Raw genomic sequence first — 25,505 nt, 5'->3', positions numbered from 1 at the left:
TAAAGTTTTAAAATCTTGTGAATCATTGCCTAAACTATATAAAGAATTGTTAAAACTCAGAAAGTAAACATGTAACTAGATTAAAAAGCAGGCCATAGGCATGAACAGATAGCTCAACAATAAAGACACAGAGATGGTGTGGAAAAGCATTCCTCCTAGAATTGTAAAAAGGTCTAAAGAAATAGAGGGACAGCTGGGTAAGGGTAAGAGATGGGGACGATGTGACCAGCCCACAGCACATTCATGTAAGAAATGGCACAGTGAAGCCCATTCATATATACAACTAATATGCATTAATAATTATAACTTTTAAAAAGAAACAAATCTCTTTTCCACATGTCATTGGGGAAATACAAATTAAGATGATAGCTTTGCATACTTATCAGAATGTCCAAAGTCCAGAACAGTTTTAACACCAAATGCTGACAAGGACATGGGGCAGGAGCTCGTTCTTTGTATATAGTAATACACTGCAGCACAGCCATTTGGAAGGGATAGTCCAGCAATTGAGCTCCTTGCTATTGGCCCAAAGAAGCTGAAAACAGATCCATGTAAAGCCCAGGAGTTTTATTCATAGCTGCCCAGAGCTGGAAGCAATCTAGACGACCTTCAGTAGATGAGTGGGTAAAATTCAAGGAATAATACTCGGCACTTTAGTGATAATAAGTACTAAATGAACTTTCAAGTTAACCTGAAGAAGTTAACCACTACTAAACAACTCCAACCATATGAGATTCTAGAAAAGGCAAAAGAGCAGTGGGTGTTAAGGGTTATGGGAATAAGAGAGTAACAGGCGGGGGCAGAAGATTCTTAGGGCAGTTAAAGTATTCTGGTTTCTTTGTTGTTTGCCCGTCATGTTTGGTTCTATCCTAGGTCTCTGGGCTGTCCGGCCTCTGGGTCCTGGCCCTCCAGGCAGGGTCAGGGGTACGCTCCCTCTCAGGGTGTGGGTCTCAAGCTGGAACAGTCATTGGTTAGCTATTCCCATAATTTCTGTACCACCTTTACCCCAGCATATCTTGTAAGTAGGGCAAATTGTAAGTCAAAGGTTATGTGGTTATATTGTGTAGTCCCAATCCCTCCGCTGGAAGTCTTGCCTGGTTACAGGAGATGGTTGATTCAGGCTCTGTATCCCCCATTGCTAGGAGTCTTAGCTAGGGTCGCCCTCGTAGATTCCTGGGAGTTTCCATTATACTAGATTTCTAGCTCATCCCAGAGATGCCCCCAGATTCCAGTTGTCCTTCCCAATACTCTCTCCCTCCATCCTCCCCGACCTGATCCCTCCTGTTCCTATGCCCACCCCCCTATTCAGACCCCTTCCGCATCTACCTGTGATGTCTATTGTGTTTCCCCTTCACAGTGAGATTCATGCACCCCCCTTGAGCCCTCCTTGTTTCTTAGCCTCTCTGGGTCTGTAGACTGTAGCATGGTTATCTTTGACTTTACAGCTAATATCTACTTATGAGTGAGTACATACCATGTTTGTCTTTCTGGGTCTGGGTTACATACTCAGGATGATCTTTTCTAGTTTCATCAGTGAAATGATTCCTGATGATATTCTTTTTTTTTTTTTCCCCAAGACAGGGTTTCTCTGTGTAGTTTTGGTACCTGTCCTGGATCTCACTCTGTAAAACAGGTTGACCTCAAACTCACAGAGACCTGCCTGGCTCTGCCTCCTTAGTGCTGGGATTAAAGGTGTGCACCACCACTGCCCAGCATGATATTCTGCTGTACTCATAGATTATTGCCTAGCCCAACTGTCATCAGAGAGGCTTCTCTCAGCAACAGATGGAAACAGATGTAGAGACCTTGGGGAATCCTGTGGAAGAGAGGGAGAAAAGACTTTAGGAGCCAGAGGGGCAAAGGACACCACAAGAAAAAACCACAGAATCAATTAACCTTGGCTCATACATAATGGGATAAATCCACTGAGTCTGTTTAATGATCAAAGGAATTTATATGGGGGTAAACTCACAACCATGGGAGATTTATCGCAGGGTCTGGGCGCTGATCAGCTTGGTCCAAGATCTCACCATCCAGAACCATGAGGTAGCCAAGAGGGCCAGTGTACTTGTATCCCAGGTCTTAAGGGCCACGCCCAGATGCTGGTACCTCAAGGTCATAGGCAAGTGTGACAGCTACAGCTGCCTCACTAGGGATTGGTACTTCAGGGCATGGCTCAAACAGCGCCCACCACACACAGGGGCTCACAGAGACCAGGGCATGCCTCAAACAGCGCCCACCACACACAGGGGCTCACAGAGACCAGGGCATGCCTCAAACAGCGCCCACCACACACAGGGGCTCACAGAGACCAGGGCATGCCTCAAACAGCACCCACCACACACAGGGGCTCTCAGAGACCAGGGCATGCCTCAAACAGCACCCACCACACACAGGGGCTCACAGAGACTGAGCCACCAACCAGAGAGCCTTCATGGGACTGACCCTCTGCACATGTGGCACAGCTGTGTAGTGTGGTCTTCTTGTGGGACTTCCAACAGTGGGAGCAGGGGCTGTCTCTGACTCTGCTACTTGCTTTCAGGACCCTTTCCTCCTACTGAGCTTCATTGTCCAGCCTCAATAGGAGAAGAGGTGCCCAGTCTTACTGCAACTTGATGTGCCATGACTGGGTGATATACACGGGATGCCTGCACTTTCCTGAAGAGAAAGGAGGAGGAGTGAATGCGGGGAGGGAGGTTGGGAGAGAAGACTGGTAGGAAAAGAGAGAGGAGAACTGTGATCGGGCTGGGGAATGATTAATTAATTAAAATTTAAAACTATTCTGTCTGGTGGTGTGTGATAGGAGATAAGTTTCATTGTACATCATCAAAATCCATAGAACAGAAAACACTGAGTGTGAACCCTACAATAAACTTTCATTTGAGGTAGTAATGTTTCAATGTAGGGCCATCAACTGTAGCCAACATGCCCTGCTGGTGGGAAATATGGACAGCAAGGGACGAGATTTCTGTACCACTTTTGATTTTGAACACAGTCTAAGGAAAACAAAAATACACCCTGGGGCTGGAGAAGTGGCTCAGAGTTAACAGCGCACACCGTTCCTTCAGAGAACCCGATTTTTGGTTCCAGCACCCCTGCTGGGAAGCTCATAACTTCCTGTAACTCCAGGGGATCTGGTATCCTTTTCTGGTCTCCTGAGCATCTGCACTCACATGCACATACCCCACATACACACAAGTACAAGTAAATCTTTAACGTCTTACCTTTAAAAAACAAAACACAGAGACTAAAATACAACCGTTAAAAACATCCAGATTTTAAGTTTACACTGCCTACAATCTACTGTAATTTTATGCTTTGTTCTGAACTCTCCTTTGTTCCAACATATATACATAAAACACTTTTCATGTGTTATGTAAGTATATGAAATATCTGTGCCTGCCTAGTGACACAGACTTGTAATGTCAGCACCTTAGGGAAGGGCTGGAAGGACTTGAACTCAAGGCTAGCCTGGGCTACATAGTGAAAGACAATACATACATTGTCTTAAATATGAAAAAGGACTCTTAAGCCAAACATAGCAGCTCTGCCTGTGACTCAAAATCTCAGAAAGCTGAAGCACGAGGATTATCTGGAGTTCAAGCAGGGCTACACTGACTTCTAGGCAAGCGAAGGCTAGAGAGTAAAATCCTGCCTCCAGAAACAAGTGAGCAACAACAAAACTTTCTTCTTTTCATTAAAACATTTACAGTCACTATTTCTCCTCAGTCACAGAGCACTCTGTCTAAAATGATAATTAAGTCCTTCTATACAACCTTCTGTTAAAAAAAGCGAACAAATCTATGCTTTATTTAAATTTCCTTTGAGCATTTCTCCTTTTTGTTGTTGGTTTTTGTTTTGTTTTTCGAGACAGGGTTTCTCTGTGTAGTTTTGGTGCCTGTCCTGGGTCTCACTCTGTAGACCAGGCTGGCCTCAAACTCACGGAGATCTGTCTGGCTCTGCCTCCCGAGTGCTGGGATTAAAGGCGTGCACCACCACCACCTGGCCTCGGCCATTTCTTAAATATACATTAATCCCCAGACTATAGCAGCCATCTCCATTCCTGTGACCAATTTTAATATTCACCTACATGCATGTAATTTTACCTAGTTTATTTGAAAACATGAGCAAGTAAAGAAATGTTTTTATGATTTCACTATTGTGTTTAAACTGAAACACTTCAAGTTGTATAAGAAAATTAAAGTTTAAACCAATGTTAAAACTTTCTCATGAAAATAGAAAAGGATAACTCCTAAGGACTCAAGTTCCTCCAGTAAAGTCAGAGTCAGCACAGACATGTTCAATTGTATTATTTTGTCACATAACTGAGACACCTTTTTTATGGCTCCCTATAAAACCCAGAGAAAATGTGTTCATGGAGTTTTTTAATTTGATTTGGAACTGCATGAATACCTCTCAAGAGGTACAGGACTCATCTGACATAAAATAATGGAACTGATACTTCTCCACAGAGGTTTTCCTCCTGAATTGCAGCCATCTTTCTGTCAGGTCAAGTGATGATCTATATGTGAAGGATTAGCCTGACACAGAACAGTGAGGCTTAATCCTCCGGCATATTATAATGCATTTACTCGGCACACCAGGAGGACATCAGATTTTAAAATTAAACAGGATCCAATGCCAGAAAGGTACATAGAACAGGAGTGGAGTTCCTAAAAGGTTTTAATATCTACCCAGTACAAATGAACTTACTTTAAAATATGAAATACAACACACATCTAATTTTAAGGGGTAGAATTAAAGTCATCATTTGATTCAATTTTACATAAAAGTGAAACCTTACAATGGAAGGTCCATTTAAAGGCACTTTATCTGGGTGTCAGTATGTCCTCAGTTTGAGAGATGGGCTTACATAATTCACAAGTACAGTAGAAGACTAAAAATTCCCTGCTTCACTCGGAAAATAGATAAAAAATGAAAGTTATAATGTGTACCATTGGTACCAAGATTTCTACTTTGGGAACATGCCTGGCTCATAGCCCTGGAATCGTGCTATTTGATGAACATCCCTTCACACACATCTCACCCCTAGAAGCAATTAGAAGCTGTCTCCTGCAGATTGGGAATTAGAGCAAGGGCATGTAATTGTGGGTACAAAAGCTAGAGTCATGTAGACTGGAGTTACAGTCCAGGCCATCGCTATGGGATGGTCAAGGACGAGGTCATGTGGATGTAGGAAATTCATTCTAAAATGAATGAATGAAAAGAATCAAACCTGAAGAAAAATGCCAATAAACCAGCTGGTTCTGGAAGTTGTTTCTGTGGGACTATCAGCCACTGAGTGGAATGAAATACCTTTGAAGACATTATTTTGCCATCCTTTGTACCACAGAATTTTTTAATTGTTTTATTTTTACAACCAAACATTTTATAGTTTCACAAAATAAACCAGGGACTCATGAAAAAAATCACAGAATAAAAAAATGACTAAGGACTATCAAATTCCCTGTAGAGCATGTAAACTGCTGTTTCAGTCAACATGAGCAGAAATTAAACAGAGGCCGCCCTTACCCCTCGGCCGTCCTCAGCAAGGCACTCAAGACGGAGAACTCCCTCACAAGAAGATCCCACATTCTTTTTCCCACATTCTTTTTTTTTTTTTTTTTTTTTTTTTTTTTTTTGGTTTTTCGAGACAGGGTTTCTCTGTGTAGCTTTGCGCCTTTCCTGGAACTCACTTGGTAGTCCAGGCTGGCCTCGAACTCACAGAGATCCGCCTGGCTCTGCCTCCCGAGTGCTGGGATTAAAGGCGTGCGCCACCACCGCCCGGCGATCCCACATTCTTTTAACTTCCACATTTAAATATCTAGTTCACCTACTTTTTCCAGCTAAGAACAATTTTAAATTCACCTTCAGTTATTTTATTCACTGTGTCATTTGAGGAAAATTTATTGTCTAATCTTTATTAAAGTATGTATTACTTATTCTGTTACCTCTGTTTAGACTAGTTTGCACAGATTGTTAATGCATACTATTTTCTTATCACCTTAAGTATTTATTACTTCATAAATTTTACATTTATCTCATCCAGAATAGATGAGCCTTTAAGAACTTTTTCTTCTAAATGAATTTGTTTTCATTACAGAATATTTGAAAACCATGTTGGTGTTATTTCCCTTCATTGTTTTTATTGCTCTCATGGTTCTGTTTGGTGTCGCAGGGTGGGGGCATTGCTGTGTCCAGGGTAGCTGGAACCTGTCATCCCCCTGCATCGTCTTCGGGTGCTGGGACTGTGGGCTGTACCACCATGCCCAGCTTACAATGTTCTTTTCAGTCGGACCATACTGTGCTCTAATCTCTCTTGAGATTTATTTCACAGAGAGGTTATAAAACTATGATGTTGAATTTCCAAATGCTTGTGTGCTTCCCGGGTACCTTTTTGATATTTTCCAGTTTATTTCCATATCATTAGAGATCAGACTTCGCATGGATGTGTTTGATGACCTAGGATCTGGTTTATCTTGGAGGGAGAGCCAGGTACAGCCTGTACCCCAAGCCTATCAATCTGATGATTTTTCTCTTAGCTTCTTACACTTTCTGAGGAGTGCAGAAGTCTCAAGGATAATTGGATTTCCCCAATTCTGTTTCCACTTCTTTCACTTTGTGTGTCAGACATTTTGAATCTGTTCTTAGAGGCATAGACATTTAGAATTGGTTTAGTTCTTGTGCATTTTAGTTTCTGACTTTTTATGTATTTGTATCTTGGGAAGCGGGGGGGGGGGGGGGGGGCCGGCGCAGCTGCCAAGAAACTAGAATGGAGACCCATTAGGGAGATCTACAGTGAGAAACCGTTCTATGAGTAGGTCTCAGTAACAGTTATCTATGCTTTATTTAAAGCAACAAACAAAACAGTCCTGATTGGATTAGCAGCTGACTATTTAAAAGAAACCTTAAATTCTTATTGTGTTCTGTGTGAATTTTACTTCAATTTACTCCCAGATGTGAGGGGGCTGGCAAGATGGCTCTGTGGGTGAAGGCCCTTGCCCTCCAGCCAGGCGACTCAGACTTGATCCTCAGGACTCACATGGTAGAGAGAGAGAGAGCTGAGTCCAAGAAACTGTTCTCTGACTATCGTGACTCATATACACACACAATAAACAAACAAATAAATAAGTAAATAAATAAATATATGTGATTTTAAAATGTTAATTCCTGATATATTTCTCTTCTGGTTGGCAATGTTGCTGAATATGCTGTGGCACTCTGGTTTTGCACATTTCTACACAATTAACTATTTCCAATAAGTCATTTTTCACTTTGATCTTAATGCCTTTCATTAGTTCTCATTATATAAAAATGTAAAAAATAAAAATCAATGTCTTCTAGATTAATAGAACCTGTAATTATTATATAGTATCCCCTGGTAATTTTCTTTTCCTTGAAGCTTTTTTTTTTTTCTTTTTGATACAGGGTCTCCCTATGTAGCCCTGACAGGTCTGGAACTTACTATATAGATCAGGCCTGCCTGAGACTCATAGAATTCTGCCTGCTTTTGCCTCCTGAGCACTGGGATTTAAGGCATGCATCACCATACCCAGCCTATTTTTGCTTTTAAATATAGTTACTCGAAGCATTTTTATTAGCATTTTAGTTACTGTTCTATTGCTGTGAAGAGACACCATCACAAGACAACTTCTAAAAGGAAGAATTTAATGGGAGGCTTCCTTACAGTTTCAGAGGGTGAGTCTATGACCATCAAGGCAGAGAGCAGGCAGCAGGTAGGAAGACATGGTTCTGGAAAAGTAGCTAAGAGCTTATATTCCGATCTACAAGCAAGAAGCAGAGAGAGAGAAACAGACTGCCTGGGCTTGTCATGGGCATTTGAAATTTCAAAGCCTGCCCCTGTTACACACCTTCTCCAACAAGGCCACACCTCCTAACCCTTCCCAAACAGTTCCACCTACTGGGGACCAAGCATTCAAATATATGAGCCTACATATGCAAAGAGCTTACTTACATCCTGATCTACAAGCAGGAAGCAGAGAGAGAGACAGAGACAGAGAAACAGACTGCCTAGGCTTGGCATAGGCTTTTGAAAACTCAAAGCCTACCCCCTGTGACACACCTCCTTCAACAAGGCCACACCTCCTAACCATTCCCAAACAGTTCCACCAGCTGGGGGCCAAGCACTCAAATATATGAGCCTATGTGGGTCATTTTTCATTCAAACCACCACAATTACTATTTGCATAATATATTCTCCCCATTTCCTTTAACTTGCTATACCATTATATTTGAAGTAGATTTCTGACAGATAGTGAGGTTGTTATTATTAAATTTGATGATGGTTATATTTTAATGATTATATTTAAAGCATTTACATTTGATATAAATACTAATTTATCTGGCTTTAGAATTAGTTTATTTTTTTGTTTTTTTTTCTTGTAGTTCTCTTATTTTCCATGTTTTTAATTGTTTGACTCTCCTTTAGTGTTCCATCTTAACTTGTCTATTGAATTAATATTGCGTTATCTTTTGTTCTTTTAGTTGTTGATCTAGGTGTTGGAATACACACTTAGCTTTTTATACTCTTCTTATAAGCCTACCGTAACAATTCATGTTAAATACAGAAACATTAAAATGCAGATTCCTTTCATGTTCCCTCTATCTGAAGTTATTGTTTATTTAAACTAAACCTACACACACTGAAAACCCAAGAATAAGATACTGCTGTTCATCAAATAATAAGTGTCTTCGGGTTTTTATTGCTGTGAAGAGACACCATGACCATGGCAACTCTCATAAAGAAAACATTTAACTGGGGCTCGCTTACTGTTTCAGAGGTTCAGTCTATCGTCATCATGGTGGGAAGCATGGCAGCATGCAGGCAGATGTGGTGCCAGCTGAGAGTCCTTACATCTTGATAGGCAGGCCACAGGAAGCTGACTGCCAGTCACACTGAGGGAAGCTTGAGCAAAAGAGACCTCAAAGTCCGCCCCAACAGTGACACACTTCCTCCAACAAGGCTACACCTACTTCAACAACGTCACACCTCCTAATAGTGCCACTTCCTTTGGGGGCCATTTTCTTTCAAACTGCAATAAGGCAGTATGCATTGATCCCTAAAACCCTAAAGTTGATAGCATTTGGGGAAAAAATTAAATTCCTCATCTGTACCAACCTATTTCAATATAGTATTTTTGCAAATTCCATTGATTTATTAGCTTGTACCATGCCCCTGAGGGTTACACAAACAATCCTGATCCACACAACTATAGACGTTTGAAACTGACAGTCACAGTCTAAAGAAAATCTGATATTAAAGCATGCATAACACATTGCTACTTACTGGGGGGTGAGTAATGATCATTTTTTTAAATCTAGATTCCAAACCTATAATGTGCCTCACAGGAAACTGGTTCAGGAAACAGCACAAGGAAACTGATTAAAAACAGTGTGGGGAAGTAAAACAGCAGGCTGCTGATATGAAAGCTAACAAGCTTAGGGTACAGTTTGAGCGACACTTTCTCACTCTAATAACGGAGTGGATAGTGATGAGCGATAATGACGTTGTACCTTCTGTCATCCAAAGATGCAGTGACAAACCGGACAGACAAAACGACTTGCTCTTGAGGGGGAGACAGACACTTAACATGTAAGTGAGGGTGACACAGGACCAAGGACCACAAACAAGAGCAGCATGATAAAACCTAGATTAGCATTTGAAAGATGAGAAGATCTAGATCAGGGTTTGAAAGATGCTACTACAGGGGGAGACTAAATGGTAGCTCCACAGATCCTCAAGGCCTGCTAGGTGACGGGGAGCCAGACACACAGAGTAAACAAACTATCCCGGGAATGCGTGGCAGAGGACACAGCAGCATTTGAAGGCAGGGCAACAAGCCTGGCGTTTGAAAAGAAAAAGAAAACTCACAAAGCAAGCAAACAGCCCTGTAGCTGGAACGTAATGAGCATGGAAATAAATTGTACGTGGTTATACAAAGGCAGGAAGAAGTCGAGATCAAGTATAAGCCACCAACCCAATCCTTAATGAGTGTGAATAAATAACTCTACTTAATTCTAGTGACAAAAAACAATGAATTTTTGATGCATATATGTTCAAATGCTACGCCAGTGACATTCATGACTAGAGTGAATCTTGTATATAAACATAAAGAAGAATGCCAGTTTTCTGAAGAATTTTCCTATATTGAATAAAGTGCTGGAGAGATTATTTGAAGGGGGTCACTGTTCAGATCTTCCTCTCTGATTTGATATTTTTCATTACAGAATGGGCATTGTTTTTGATGTCTGCTCACCAGAGCCCCCAACCACTCTCTGAGCTGTGCTGGGTTCGAATCCCAGGTTGGAACATGGTCTTTGCAGCGTGACCTGAGCTCAGCAAGACTCTGGGTCTTCCTCACCCAGCACCTTACACACTATCATTTAAAACGGTCTTGCCAAAAGCCAGGCATGATGGTGTAGACCTTTAATCCAGCACTTGGAAGGTCAACACAGGAGGATCTCTGGGAGTTTGAGGTCAGCCTGGTCTACATAGCAAGTTCCAGGCCAGCAAAAGGCTACGTGGAGAGATCCTTTATCAAAAATAATTTAATTAGTTAATTAAATTAAATAAAAATATTTAAAAAGTAAAAATGAGATGGTCTTTCAGGCCACCTCAGCAGAAAGCTCACCATTCCTGCCCTTTCTCTTGCAGCTTCTAATACTTTCTACAGACAGAACATGTTTGTATCAGAAACCGTCACGATGCTTTCTGTGTTTATTAGCTACCACTCAAACCTGACTGAACACCGAGGCTTTGAATGTTTCATTAACTTGAAATCTGTAGCAGTTCGAGGATTCTGTCTCCTTATTAGAAGCTCCCCAGATTCATTAGGGCAGTTTTCACGCCGTGTACACACCTAGTTACTTGTGATATACACTCCATTTCCTGTGAGTGTGAGCTTTATCGCAGTTTGAGAAGGAATTTTTGGATCATCTCTAACTCCAGCTACCATATATCTCGGTCTTGGCATTACAACAAGTCATCTTGCCAAAAATAATGATGCAAAACTGGCGGTGCTGCCGATTTGTCTGTCAAAAACTCTTCTTAAAAATAATGTTTCCAAATTTCCTAGTCAGCACTTCAAACTTACATTTTCTGAGCAGAATAGGTACCTAAGATGAGCGTACATAAGCTTAGCGACCCACGCTGTGTCCTGGCTGCTTGCAGGCCCAGTCCAGAGGCTCCCTTGAGTCCAACCTGGTCAACATAACAAGACCACATCTCAAGAGAAAAAAATCATAAACAAAAAAACCAGAAAAGACTATTTTAAATGGGCAATAATTTAATAATACCAAATGGCAAACTTGTTATACCCTCACCCTAGTAATGAAATTAATATTAAATTTCACAGTCTTAAGATAGAAATTTACACATATGGTATATTTAACGTTTTTTACTGCATTTTAAAGATGCATTGTGTGCGGGCATGCATATGCCATGACGCACATGGAGAGGTCCATGACGCACACGGAGAGGTCCATGACGCACATGGAGAGGTCGGAGGACACCTTGCAGAAGTGATTTCCTCCTTCCATCCTGTGGGACTCAGGGACTGAATCGGGTCATCTGTCTTGATGGTGAATGCCTTTTCCTGTGGAGCCATTTGTACAGGCCCAATTCGGGGTGTCTTTTTTTAAATTTTAATTAATTTTATGTGTATGAATGTTTCACCTGCTTGTATGTATGTGCACCATGTGTAAGCCTGGTGCCCATGGAGGTCAGAAGAGGACAACAGATCCCTTAGAATTGGAGTTAGGATGGTTATAGGTCATTATGTGGGTGCTAGGAATTAAACCCAGGTCCTCTGCAAGAGTAACAAGTACTCTAAACCATTGAACTATCTGTCCAGCCTCAGGAAGTTTTAATTTTAAAACAATTTCTACTAATAATACATGAATTATGATAGTTATGCAAATTATTTACTCCTTCCAAATCAAAATAAAATATCTCATATTATAGACATCTGTTCTGGGATATTAATTTAAGATATGTAACATTTGTTTATGCTGTGGAACATTTGCTTTAATGATGCAAAGATGTGTTGCATTTTTTTGTGTTGCATATGTTTAACTCTGTGAAGCTGTGATACTTTGCCTGTCTAAAACAACTGATTGGTCTTATAAAGAGCTGGACAGCCAATTAGCAAAGCAGGAGAAAGGATAGGCAGGGCTGACAGGCAGAGAGACTAAATAGGAGGAGAAATCTGGAAGGAGGAGATAGAGGAGCAAGAAAAGGAGAAGGAGGATGCTAGGGGCCAGCCACCCAGCCACCCAGCCACCCAGCCAGACATGGAGTAAGAAGTAAAGAAAAGACATACAGAAATAGAAAAGGTAAAAGCCCAGAGGCAAAAGGTAGATAGGATAATTTAACAAGAGCTGGCTATAAACAAGCCAAGCTAAGGCTGGGCATTCATAAGTAAGAGTAAGATTCTTATTTATTTATTTGGCCTCCCCCCAAAAAAAGTCAAAAAAGTAAAAAGCAAAGAGTAAAAACAACAACAGAGACAGCTGTAACAATCCTCAGCAAATTAAACACTTTCACATTGGTCATGCTTTCAGACTTCTGAAATAACTCCCTAGAGGATTCAGTCTTCAAAAATAAGCTATTGCTGGGCATGATGATACACTCCTATAATCCCAGCACGCACAGCTAAATCAGGAGGACAGAGAGTTTGAGGACATCCTGGAATAAATTAATCAAGTTCAAGACCAGAGTAGGCTACATATCATAGCCTCACCTCAAAGATGCAAAAGAAAAAGGCTATGCACTTTCCGATCAAAATCACAGTTTATTTGTTTTAATTAAAGTATTTCATATGGCTCTTCCTCAGCCATTTTTACAAAATTGACTCTTCTCACTTCTAACTGATTAGGTCACCTCACAGTCCATAGATAAAAAAGGTACCTTACATTACAAAATGGTTTCATCAAACAAGAATAATAGTCATAGTAACAATAGTCCAGTTTGGGGCAGTATTAAATGGTACCCAGAGTCCAACTATACTAAAGACAAATCTTTTTCACTTTCTACAAAAAGCCAAAATATGAAAAGTGGGTGGGTTGGGTTCCTTTGCTCGTGGTCATTTTGTTTTTGTCGGTGGTGGTTTGGGTAGGGTCTCGTTACACAGTCCCGGCTTGCTAACCGCCTCAAGTGTTCACACGGATTTCTTTACCTGCATCGGACCCTCAAGCTCTTCCTACCATCTCTTTTTCTCACCACATCATTCAAAGGAAAGAGAAGAGATGGGAAGAGGCGGGGAGGAAACAGGGAGGAGAAGGGACCAGAAATTTTGTTTTTTATTGTTTTGGAGGCTAGGAAATCCAAGATTAATTACATGTCATCTTAAAACTTGTTTAGAAAATTTTATTTTTAATCATGTATGTGTGTATCATGCAAGTGTGGGTACCCTGGAGGCCAGAAGAGGGTGTCAGACCTCTTGGAGCTGTGGTCATAGGTAGTGGTGAGCTATGTATGGGTGATAAGAACCAAACTCAGGTCCTCTCTAAAAACAGCAAGTGCTCTTAACTGCTGGGCTCTCTTTCTAGCCAAGACCTGCGTATCTTGAGGGGCCCATAATTATGTTGTTATTTCACGGAGGAAGATAGGACAAGCAAGTAAGAAAGAGTGAAAGAAATTGGGCCAGACTCCCTTTCATACCTTCCTCAGCAATAGCCCACTCCTGGGATAGTAACGGCTCTCCCAGCCCTCAAGACCCTGTCAGTACCTAGGCTGCTCCTCCTAACACTGTTGCTTTGAGAATAAAGTTCACTCTGTGTTCACGACCTTTGGAGGACACACTCAGCCCTTCTTTGTCACCTGGGAGAGACAAGCTGTGCGTCTGTTGAGCCTGGCCTGGGTGGATGGCCTGAGGCACTCACACACATGGCTTGTGTGTACCTGCCCATCAATGCTCCTCACCATGTTGTTGGTGCTGAGCAGCAGCATGGGGTTTGCTCTGCTACGGCAGTTCAGCCATGATTTAAAGTCCTCGGAGATGCGACTTCTAATTTGGACAAGCATATTTAGAAATAGTTATTATTTTAGCTGCACCTGCTTTTACTCAAATGTTCCACATAACTCAGGGAGAATCATGACCTTGCTCTTCTCAGGTACATCTCCCACGCTGGTTCTTCCACTGGGGAGAAGCAGGGAGCTGTCGCGAGTCTTTGCACTTTCTTCCCAGACAATCTGTGTTTTCTCTGCTGTTAAAGTCAGCCAGCCCTTCCCTTTAGGTGTTAGTACTATGATGATGACATTTCTAGGTGCTCCTATAAGGAAAACATTTCTGTCTTTTTCCTCATGCTCAGTCCAGTTACAACAGAAACCAACTGTTATTTGGGTCACCCAAAATATTTGTTCATTGTCTTTTCTCACCCTTCTGGAGCTGTCCAGATGCTGTGAAACATATCCACCAGTCATTCAGCTAATCACGATGGCAAGTGTCTATCTATAATACCAGATACTTGGAATGCTGAGGCAGGAGAACCACAAGTTTGAGACCAGACAGGCTATAGAGCAAGACCTTTTCCAAAAGAAAGAAGTGGGGGGGGGGGGGGAAGGAAAGAAGAGAAGAGAAGGAAAAGGAAATTAGTTTGTCTTGGTAACAGAGCTAACATTTTTAGATAGGGGCTCATGAATCCCAGACGGGCCCCAAACTCACTATGTAACTGAGAATAAGGAACTTCTGATCCCCCTTCCTCCATCCCACCTGCTGGGTTTAAAGACATGCACCATCATGCCTGGTTTTATGTGGTGCTAAGAATGAGCCCATGGCTTTGGGCAACTAGGAAAATACTAACCGAGACCTATCCAGCCAAGCTAGTGGTATTCTTAAAGCAGGAGTGGATCAGATTCAAGTGCCATTTACTTTCGGTTCAACCATGTTGTTTCTGTTACTGATGAAGAAAGGGTTTCCAACTATTCAGTAAAACCTAAAGTCTTCATTCTTTTCTATGATATTTTCCATCTTCTAGCATAATTACTAAACATCCTACACAGGCAGTTTGAAATTAAGTAGCTCTGCACAATGTGTGAAAACAATTGAGTAATTTACAAAACTACAGTATTTGTCAAGGAAAAGCCAGACTCGCTGTTCTGTTAGTGAGTGCTTCTGCACAGTCCTGCAGAGGGTTCTGGGCTTTCCATCTGCAGAACACTTCCACACGTGTGGTTTATTTGTGTCCTTCACTTATTTCCTCCTATTTGACTTTTCCACATGACTTTCAGTTTTGCTTGACATTTCTCCAAAGAATTTAGGTTGGTATTTCTTAAAAGATACATTTATGCACTTAATATTGTCTCCTCCAAATCATACATAATTCCTTCATAACTTTAAATTTTTTAAATTGTATTTACTTTATTTGTATGGATGTTATGCATACATGTATATCTGTGCACCACATAATGCCTGGTGCTCACAGAGACCAGAGAGATCATCGGTCTAGTGGAACTGGAGCTAAGGACAGGTGTGAGCTGCCAAGCACGTGCTAGGAACCGGACCCAGGACCTGTGGAAGGGCAGACAGTGCTTTTAACCACTGAGCTCTCTGTCCGTCCCACATGAAATTTTGAGAAAGGATTCACATCAGATTTTAAGTCAAAGGAGACCCAGTGTTGATCTGTTCCACCAGCGAAAGCCAAGCCAGCATCCGGCCACGCCTGCATCCAGCCACGCCTGCATCCGGCCACGCCTGCATCCAGCCACGCCTGCATCCGGCCATGCCTGCCCCGGCCACTTAGAGACCCAATGTTGATCCACTCCACCAGGGCCGGCCCTGGCCTGCATCTGGCTACTTAGAGGTTGATAACAAACGCAATGATAGAGTAAAGCTTTTCATATTTTTTCATAACTTCGCTTAGATTCATTAAATTTCAAAGTTCAGTACTGAATTGTTCTATGGCATTCTGGTAGAACAGCGGTGTCTGTAGCTTGTAAGTAACAAGGTGCATGTACCTTGAAATGAAGATGACCAAGGGCTACCGAGCTCCCACCATAAATGAGGCGCATTACAGGCATTGCTACGCTTATCGTCAAAGTCCACCCCACTGCGTCTAATACACTTAGTAGTGCTGAGTGGAATTTAGCAATCTTCAAAGGACTTCATTATAGAATAATCTAGAGAAATTCTACATCCGTTTTGAGTAGGTTGATAAGCCCCGTTAACACATTAAAAGACTATAAAAAACTTGCAGTCTAGAAGAAAAATAATTTTACTTTGATCTTAAGAGTATGTTCCCTCCCTCAGTTTTATCTGTAACACATGTGGAAAACTGGGAAATGTTGGTTTCATTAGGAAAAAAAATTTTTTTTGAGACAGGGTCTCCTTACATAGCTCTGGAACTAGCCATACAGACTAGACTGTCTTTGAACTCATAGAGATCCACCTGCTTCTGTCTACCAAGTGCTGGGATTAAAGATGTGTGATGCCACACCCAGCAACAAAATAATTTTAGCATTGATCAGTCTTCTAAGTAAAAATAATAATAATAATTTGTACATATTTTTAAATTGTTTTAGAAATTTGATGGGAGAATTTATAGTTACAAGATACTTGTTGGGCAGGAAACAAGTAGCCAGGAAGTGGGATAATTACAGCAACAACTGCCTCCATTACTTTTAATTCCTCATGTATAGGCACATGAGGGACAACTATGTTCATAATCACACAAGCCTACATTCTAACTCCATACTACACCTAAGTACAGCATCATCTTGCAGAGCTGTGATATGTGCTGAATTTTGGAGGAATACAGTTTGGGATTTTGCCAAGAATTTTTCACCATGCCAGAAAATTGTACTATTGAGAAAGAAATAGCACTCCCCATGCTTTTTACAACACACTCCAGTCAGCTTGGGTATGATACTGCCTCATGTCCCTGCTGCCTTTGTTTACTGATCTGTTTACATCTGGTTTGTTTAGAAATTTCACATGTGGTCATGACTCAGCACATCCATCTTGAAATATTGGACTCTGGTTCTGGCGTACGGCTCAGCAGGTAGATATTTGCCTTCAACCATGGAGACAGAAGTTTAGATTCCCTGCACTCATGTACAAGCTGTGTGGACAGGCAGCCACCTGTAATCCTAGTACTTGGAAGAGAGAGATAAAGGATGCCCAGAGCAAGCTGGCTACTGAGTCTAGCCAACTAGGCAAGCTCCGGGTTCGAGTGAGCAATCCTGCTTCAATACATAGAGTGGACAGCAATTAAAGAAAACAACTGTCATCCTCCACAAGCCTGTGCACATATGTGCACATGCATACACACACAGGTGTACTCACACATGCAAACATGCATACACATAAAGTATAACATACCCACATGTACATGCAAAAAATTCCAATGTGTTTATTAAGACAGTTTCCTAAAGGAATAAATTGCTAAGATAGTTGTTTTCACTTATTTTTCATTTGATTGGCTTTAAAAGCATCTAGAGTAGGTGAGACACAACTCTGGGCTTTTCTGTGAGGATGTTTCCAGGAGACCAGCCCTAACTGTGGACAGCACCATCCCATGAACTGGAGCTTGAACAGAATAAAAAGGAGAAATACTACCCAGTACCCAGTACCCAGCACCCAGCACCCAGCACCCAGTACCCTGTGTCTGCTTCCTGGCCATCACGATATGAATGGCTGTGCTTTGCCATGGTCTTCACGTCCTGATGTACTGTCACCTCTGAACAATAATAAATCCTTCTTTGAGCAAGGTGTGGTGGTGCAGGGACAGCAGATCTCCTGGTCTTCATATAGTGAGTTCCAGGACAGCCAGAGCTCCACAGTGAGACCCTGCCTCAAAACACAGAAACAAAAGTCCTCCTTTGAAGTTGTTGTGACAGGAATTTTTGGTGACAGAGATGAAAAGTAACGATACAATCTCATGATAAAGGCACTGTATCATTTATTAGATGTATAAATAAGTCATATTTTTAGAATATAAAGTAAATGCTACAAAGCATTTATTTTAAAAAATAAGTTTGATAAAGAAGCCAGAAATACACACTGGAAAAAAGACAGTATGTTCAACAAATGGTGCTGGTTAAACTGGATTTTGGCATGTAGAAAAATGCAAATAGATCCATATTCATCACCCTGTACAAAACTCAACTCTAAATGGATCAAAGACCATAACATAGAGCCAGATACACTGAACCTGAAGAAGAAAAACTGGGGAACTCATAAGTACAGAAGACAACATTCCAAACAGGATGCTGATAGCACACAAACTAAGAACAATTAATAAGTGAGATCTTATGAAACTGAAAAGCTTCTGAATGGCAAAGCACACTGTCATTTGAACAAAGCAGCAGGCTACAGAATGGGAAAGATCTTTACCAACTACACATCCAATAGAGGGCTAATATCTAATATATTATAAAGAACTAAAAAAAATTCAAGAAAACAAGTAACCCAATTAAAAATGACGTACAGATCTAAACAGAGAGTTCTCAAAATGTGAAGCACAAATGACTGAGCTTTTAAAAGTTCAACAGTGAAATGCAAAAGAGATTTCATCCTACACCAGTCAGAATGGCCAAGATCAATAGAACAAGTGACAGATCATGCTGGCGAGGATATGGGGTAAGGGGAACGCTCCTCCATTGCTGGTGGGTGTGCTAACTTGTACAGTCACTGTGGAAATCAGTATGGCCATTTCCCAGGAGGCTGCGAATAGTTCTACCTCAAGATCCATCTATACCACTCTTAGCCATATACCCAAAGGGTTCTACACTCTACTACAGAGACTCCTGTTCATCCATGTTCATTGCTGCTCCACTCATAAGAGTCATCTGTCAGCAGATGAATGGATAATGAAAATGTGGTACATTTACAGTGGAATATTACTCAACTTTTTAAAAATGAAATTCACAGGTAAATGGATGGAGTTAGAAAAAAATCATCCCAAGTGAAGTAACTCAGATACAAAAGACAAATATGGTATATATTTGCTTCTATATGGATATTAGTTAGCTTTTAAGCCTCTGATAGGCATGCCACAATCCATATAACCACAAAGGTTAGATACAGAGTAGGGACTAGGGGGGAGGGATGTATCTCTCTAGGAAGGGGAAATAGAATAGATATAAAGAGATGTGGGAGGCTGGTACTGGAGAATTAAACAAAATGGGGTATGGAAAAGGGGGGAAGGAAGGGTATATGGGGAGGGACAGCTAAAACTAAGTCCATCTGAAGAGTCATATAAAAATCTACTACAGTAGAAGTTTCTGGATGGATGGATGGATGGATGGATGGATGGAATTAATCACCAATTAATAGTGACACAAAGTTCTAACTAGGTATCTCTTGCCACAAAATGAAACCTCCAGGGCTGGAAATGGGTTACATCTAATTGAATTGTTGGCCAAAGGGGCCCCATGGAAATCCCCAAACAACTCGAGTTATTGCCAAGGTTATTTAGGTTGCTTTCCACAAACTGATGGTAAGGCCCTAATGATGAAGACAATACCTACATACCTCATTGAACACGGAGAAGTTGGGCTGGTGCCCACCTAGAGCCTTCATCCCTATGGACTAGTAGTATTCATGATCCCTTCTAAGGTACTGTGAATGTTACCAGAAGAGAAAGGTAAACACTAACCCAGGTATAAATCCTTCCATCTACAATGATGACCTGCTTACATGATACACGGGTGCAACAGTGGTACAGAAGTTGTGGGAGTAACCAACCACTGTCTGATTGGATTTAAGGCCCACTCCATGAGAGGTGAGAAAAAAATTGCACATACACAAAGTTATGTAAATAAAATGTTTTTCAGTGTTTGTGACACAAGGTCTCTACTATGTAGCTGTGGCTGTCCTGTAAGTTGCTATGAAGACTAGGCTGGCTTTAAATTCATAGAGATCTGTCCGTCTCTACCTCCTGAGTGCTGAGATTAAAGGTGTGCCCTTTTTGCACATCCAGCTTTTTGCTTACATATTATAGTTTCTGATTTTGTGTTTGTATGGGTTTTCTATGTGTATGTGCTTCTCATGCTTTTTCTTTGCTGTTTTTTTTTCTTTTTCTTTGTCTGTTTTATTCTATTCTGGTTTTTTTTGTTTATTTTCTAAAGAGACAGAGAAAGAAGACATAGAGTTGGATAGGTGAGGGTGGGGTGGGGTGAGGAGGATCTGAGAGATGAAGGAGGGGAAACCATGATGAGAATGCATCATATGAGCCAGGCATTGGTGGTGGGCACTTTTAATCCCAGCACTTGGAGGCAGAGGCAGGTGGATTTCTGAGGCCAGCCTGGTCTACAGATTGAGTTCCAGGACAGCTAGAACTGCACAGTGAAACTCTGTCTTGAAAAAACAAACAAAAAAATTATATATATCATATGAAAAAAATCTATTTTCAATTAAAAGAAAAGTGAGGTGTTCAGTTCAATGATATGAAGGACAACTGGCCTACAAACTTTTGTTCTTTAAAAATAAGAATTTGATTTAGTGTAACATGATTGGCCAAAGCCATAATTAAATAAAAACAAACCCAGCACAGTTGGGCTGGAGCGGTAGCTCAGTGATTGCTGCCTGCTGCTCTTGCATAGGATACAACTTTGGTTCCTAGCTCGAATGCCAGGCACTCACAAACACCTGTGACTCCAGCGCCAAGGTGATGTGATGCTTCTGGCTTCTTCGGGCACCTGTATTCATGTACACATAGTTACACTCACACACATATAGACATGAATAAAAATTATATTTTAACATCTTCAAGAACAGTAGAGTTACAGTAAATATTGGAAAACACAGCATGACTAAGACAAGATAAGTTAGGGCTGGAGAGAGGGCCGAGCGCTGAAGACCAGTTACTGCTCTTGCAGAGAACCTAGATTAGGTTCCCAGCACCCACACTGGAGGGCTTACAACTGACTGTAACTCAAGTTCCAGAGGATCGGGTGCCCTCTGGCCTCTGTGGGTACCTTCACGCACAGGTGCACATAAAAACTCACACCAGCACACACACATACATAGATAATATTTTTTTTTTTTTTGGTTTTTCTAGACAGGGTTTCTCTGGGTAGCTTTGCGCCTTTCCTGGAACTCACTTGGTAGCCCAGGCTGGCCTCAAACTCACAGAGATCCGCCTGGCTCTGCCTCCCGAGTGCTGGGATTAAAGGTGTGCGCCACCACCGCCCGGCCCATAGATAATATTTTAAAAAATAAAAATTTAAAAGACAAAATACTTATCAGTTAGGTTTTACTACATTCCTAGCATTTGATTATGCCGAAGCACAAAGAGGTATAATCTGTCTGTCATCAGAGGGATTTGCAGAGTAGTCAGGAGAAGAAAGCAATGGGAGAAACAACCGGAGAAGTATGCAAATGGTTATCTTCTACTGCTCCTGAGGAAAAAAACCTTCGCAATTAGGCAACAACCCTAGGATCCTTGGGCGGTGAGGCAAGGCTCAGGATTGCTCACCTTCAGCGGTGTTTGCCAGGAACTGAGTAGCATCAGCACGCTGTGTTCACCATGACAAAGATGATTAGCTAAGGAAGGTGGGTTAGATCCTGGAGGGAAGCAGAGGAGACGGTGGTGAACAATGACAGTTCTTGAAGGACACGAGCCTGGATTTAAAGTAATGGAAAAATAAAGCCCAGAGTCTCCCGGAGAAAGTAATAAGGAGAAAGACTGGTAGTCACACTGTGACTTCTGACTTACAGAGAAGACAGACAGACAGAAATGACTTCATTTATATTAGGGAAGTTAGTTTGACATAGAAATTAAGTTTCAGATTTGATTAATCAAGGTGATCAATCTGAATAGATAGCTTTGAAAGTCAACATAAAAGTAATTGCTGAATCTCTCACCACCAAAAGGAATGATGTCATGGGGAAAATGAATGTAGAGGGAATAAGAGGTGGGAGTCCAGGCCTCAGGCAACACCCGCAGGTTAGAAGGTCAAGGGCCCACAGAGCAGCCAAAGAATACGAATGTTACTTCACCTTCAGATGGTAAAACTATGAAAAGTTTTTGCTGGCTAGTTGAGTGGCGGATGCTAAGAATATAAACCAATTACTTAAAGTTTAAGAAGGGTATGGACTAGAGTCATGGGAGTTCACTAACATGTTATGACAGAATTTCCTAAAATTTTGGTTAGCATCAGAGCGGACAGACCTGTAACAGAAGAAGCATATACATCTTTCTGTGCAGGGGGAAGTTCTAACAGGACATGCTGACTACAGAAACTCAGTCCGCCAAGTGATCCCAGCTGCTGTTAGAAAGATTCAGAAAGAGCAGGAAACAGAAGTGAGCTACAGACTCATCAATCATCATAGAACGTTGCATCACTTTAAGAATTACTCTGACTCATTCTAACAAACTGTCTAAAGGCCAGTCTAGCCTAATGCACAAATTTAATTCTGTGTAATAAAAGAGGAATAAAAGGTAAATTTTGAAAACTACAGCTATATTCAAGTACACACTGTTTATTTATATTAAGTTTCTCAACCTTAAGAATGCATCTGTAGATTGTTTTAGCATTTAACATTTTGCAGAAATTAACCAAGATGCCATCGTGACTAAATATTCTCAATTTTAAGTGCACAGTACATTTGCCATGTATAAGTGTGAAGGGGTCTAGCAGTAGGGTGACCATGCTCCAGTTTGCTCCTCAAGCAGGACCATGAGTAGCTTTCTCTTTCATTCCTTACACAGGAATGGTAAGTCACGTGGACACATACCAAAGAAGCCAAGCACCACGGAAAACTTACAAACTTAACCTATTTGGTTTCCCTCCATGTTGACTCCTGAATTGCAAAAGTTCCCATTACGTTTGTTATAGTTGTTAACAATGTGAAGAATCCTGCTTAGACATTCAGTCTAGCCCTGAGACAGCTAGGGACTGCCTCCTAGTGGTGGGGTGGTCCCAGCTGCCCCTGAGCACACCTCTCTTTAAATGTCTCCTCTGAAGATGTCCTCCTACACTCTCTGCTCCACTCCCTTCTTTCAGTCCCATACGATTCCTTCTAAAGTCCTTCTCCTGTGCATCACATCCAAACCAAAGTAGTGCCAAGTGCATCCTCATATGAAAGCATACACTCCATGCAAAGAATAGTTTGCTTAATAGTCAAACCAAAACTAAACTAAAAACCAAATATGCCTGATTTTCCTTGTTCATTAAGTCATCCATGCCCACTTCTGCCTCATCATCTGGTGGGCTTTGCACTGGAGCTCTAGAAGCAGCAGTCAGAGAAAAAAATTAACAGGGTTCAAGTCGGAATGAAAGAAGTAAAATCATCTCTAGTCACAGAAGGTGCAGTCTTCCATGTGGAAGAACCCATGTAAAATCTGCTAGGATAAATAGACATTCAGCAAAGTTGGAGGACATACAGAGTGGGCACATTGGTGCATGCCCACAATGTTAGGACTCTGGAGACAGAGGCACAAGATTAGCATGAGATCACATTGAGGCTACATTGCCAACCCATGGTTGCACAGTTCCATCTGAAGAACAGAAGTTATAGGATACAAATCAATATTAAAAAGTTATATTTTATGTGGGGAGCCAGTACCATAGGGAGAGTGCTCACAGTACAAGCATCAGGACCTGTGTATGGATCCCTGGCATCCACATACGAGCTGGGCATCGTCTTGTGTACCTGTACCCGGCATTTGTGTGGAGGCCGAGACAAAACTGCTGGAGACTGCCAGCCATACAGTCTCCCTGAGAAACGGTGACCTCCAGTGTCAGTGAGAGAGCCTGTCTCAGGAGCTAAAGCAAACCAACCAACCAACCAGTCTTAGGTGTGGTGGTAAGTCCAGAGCTTGGGAGGTAGAGACAGGAAAATTAGATGTTCAAGTCATACTAATCCATAGAGCAAGCCAGCTTGGTACTCTACAAAATCCTCTCTTGGGAAGAAGAGGCAGAAGGGAGGGAGTAGAGAAGAGAGAAGAAGGGAGAGGTAAAAAAAAAAAAAAGAGGAGGAAAAGGAAAAATAAATAGTCATCTACAAGCTACATAGAAAAGCATCGGGAGAAACCAGCCCTGCAGTGTCTTGGCCTTGGATATCGAGCCTCTACAACTAAGAGAAAATTAGTTACTACTGTTTAAGCCACCCAGTCAGAATGCTTTGTCAGAGCAGTCCTAGGACCCTAATATGCTGTATACTCAAGTGTAGAGCAGGATTAACCAGCCAGCATGCGAAAGCCACCGATTTGGAATAAAAAGATAAATAAAATATGGTACATGGCCTTCTAACATGTTAAGACATCAGTGAATTCTTAAGACGCATGCCAGATGAAATACGGCATCCGTGAAGAGACAAGTATTCTAGGGTACTATTCAATGGGGTCCCCACTGTGTCACCTGCATAGACAGAAAGTGAAAGAGCAGTTGCCATGGACCCAGGGGAGGGAGTAAAAGGAAACGTGCTTTAACTAGCATAGAATTCGCTGTATCAGATGGTGAGTGCTGAAGACTGACCAGACCACAACATAAATACATTTAGCAATACTAACTGAATACTAAAAACTGGATAAGATGGTAAAGGTTATTTGCATTTTGTCATAATTTCCAAAAAATAAAATACTAAAGAATAAGTGCTGCGGAATATCAGGTTTGTACATGTTTATGATACATTGCTGAAAGAAATCAAATAAAATGGAATGGCATCTTACATTCCTGGACTTCCAGATTTAATATCATTAAGATAATGATACTGCTAAAAGCAATATACAAGCTCAATGCAACATTTCAAGGGCATTTTTCGTGTGTGTGTGTGTGTGTGTGTGTGTGTGTGTGTGTGTGTGAGAGAGAGAGAGAGAGAGAGAGAGAGAGAGAGAGAGAGACAGAGACAGAGACAGAGACAGAGACAGAGAGAGGGGGGAGAGAGAATATGCTAAGTGTGTTGGGATTCAAATGGAAGCAAAAAGAGGGCATGTGACCCCCCTGGAACTAGAGTTACAGACAGTTGTGAGCCACCCAACATGACTGCTGAGACCCAAACACGGATGCTCTGGAAGAACAGGAAGTACTCTTAACCACTGAGCCATCTCTCCAGCTTCCCCTACCCCCAAGAGCATTTTTTAGAAAAATAGGAAAGTCTGAAGCCCAGAATGATGGTACACACTTGAACACCAGCACTTGGGAGAATGAGACATCAGTCACACCTTGGATTTGAAGACAGCCTAGGTAACACTGTAAGATTTTATTTCAAAAAAGGAAGAATTAGAAGCAGGCATAGAGAATGGTTTAATCCTACTACTTACATAGCAAGTTCCAGGCCAGCCAGAGTTACAGATTCAGATCTTATCTCAAAAGAAAATAAGTAAGTAGAGGGGGAAAGGGGAGGAAGGGAGAGAAAATTCACATGAAATTTCAAGAGACCACCAAGGAGTGGTCTAGAAGAGTGCCAGCTGAGGCAAAAAAAAAAAAAAAGATGAGTTCAAGGCCAGCCTGGTCTACACAGCAAGATTAATTAATTAATTAATTAATTAATTAATTAATTAATTGATAAATAAATAAATAGAAATAAAGAAAAGAAGAA

The 25,505-nt window shown here is 41.4% G+C and overlaps 1 long non-coding RNA gene across 2 annotated transcripts in view; it reads right to left on the bottom strand.

The window, feature by feature from the left end:
• Positions 1-25,505, bottom strand: part of LOC131920899 (uncharacterized) — a 129,166-nt gene that overhangs the window by 92,872 nt on the left and 10,789 nt on the right. The window contains exons 2-3 of one of the 2 annotated variants that reach the window (XR_009381790.1): positions 17,619-17,807; positions 17,347-17,546 (exon numbers count right to left, since the gene is read on the bottom strand). This is a non-coding gene — a long non-coding RNA (uncharacterized LOC131920899). Of the gene's footprint in view, positions 1-17,346; positions 17,547-17,618; positions 17,808-25,505 lie in introns of those variants that run through there. The other variant, XR_009381791.1, reaches the window with a different exon arrangement.

The sequence above is a fragment of the Peromyscus eremicus genome, chromosome 10 (genome assembly GCF_949786415.1).
Source record: "Peromyscus eremicus chromosome 10, PerEre_H2_v1, whole genome shotgun sequence".
NCBI lineage: Eukaryota > Metazoa > Chordata > Mammalia > Rodentia > Cricetidae > Peromyscus > Peromyscus eremicus.
The sequence above is the reverse complement of the archived record's forward strand: the minus strand, read 5'-3'. Positions and strand labels throughout refer to the sequence as shown.